A 357-nucleotide genomic window follows, 5' to 3' on the forward strand; every position below is an offset into this window, starting at 1 on the left:
GCTGAGACCAAGTGAAGGCTTGGAGCAAGTGTTCTAGGTGGAGGGAGCTGCAGGAGAAAAGAATCGCAGGGAGCAGGGCCAGGCCCGGTCAAGGCGACCGGTGTGAGGAGCAGAGGGCGTCGGGGGACAGTGCGCGGAGATGACGGGCCGTGTGACCTGCCGGATCTGCGCTTGATTCCGCACCAGTGCCCGGAGTCCTCTTCCCAAACCTGCTGCTATGCAGGTGTGTTCCCAGGGCCGCCAGCTTTTCAGACGTGCCATTTCCGGCCCGGCCCTCTGCGGCTGGCCAGTAAAATTCCCACCTTGACCATGCCATGTTGGCCCGGGGGCGGGGGGGGGGGGGGGGCGCTGGCGGGG

The sequence above is a fragment of the Crocuta crocuta genome, unplaced genomic scaffold (assembly GCF_008692635.1).
Source record: "Crocuta crocuta isolate KB4526 unplaced genomic scaffold, BGI_CrCroc_1.0 scaffold110, whole genome shotgun sequence".
NCBI classification, from domain to species: Eukaryota; Metazoa; Chordata; class Mammalia; order Carnivora; family Hyaenidae; genus Crocuta; species Crocuta crocuta.